This window comes from Xiphophorus couchianus, chromosome 15, assembly GCF_001444195.1.
Source record: "Xiphophorus couchianus chromosome 15, X_couchianus-1.0, whole genome shotgun sequence".
NCBI lineage: Eukaryota > Metazoa > Chordata > Actinopteri > Cyprinodontiformes > Poeciliidae > Xiphophorus > Xiphophorus couchianus.
The window spans coordinates 11,344,001-11,344,586 of record NC_040242.1 but is presented as its reverse complement, the minus strand read 5'-3'; positions in this window follow the sequence as shown (position 1 = coordinate 11,344,586).

Genomic DNA, 586 nt, shown 5'->3' with positions numbered 1-586 from the left:
TCTGAACACTTCTGCAGGTGACAGTATATAAAACTTCACACTGAAAGAAAAAAAGTAAGTAGGTTGGATTTTTCTCCTTCACTTCTCCTCCCTTTGTGAAGTCTTGTGTTGGTGTGCTTTTGTCTGTGTGTGTCTTCGTCTCCCATGACGTCTGGTCAGTGACTCAGACCCTTATAATGAAGTTTCCGTTCAGGGACACACGCACAACTTCCAAAAATAAAGAGAAAAAAAAAACAAGAAAACGATTGAATTGGTCAGGTTGACTTTACAAGCACCCTTAATTGTGTTCACACATGAGCAATTAGGTTAAGCCTTTTAAGGATTCTGACCCAGACCTTCCAGTGTTCACAGCTAAAGAGCCGCTGTTTTAACGGCCATGTGTTAAAAGGGAACTTCAATTCAAGAAATGACTGGAAAGAACAAAAACATCCCAAAGAAACATTTATTTGGGAAATTTGAGGCTTTCTAGAAGTGCATGAAAATAAGAAAATATAAAGAGCACAGTGTGTAAGGTAAGTCGTTCAGTCATGCTTAATTTCTTCTTTTTTTTAATTCTGGGATGAAGAGAGCTCGCAGTATCGATCAG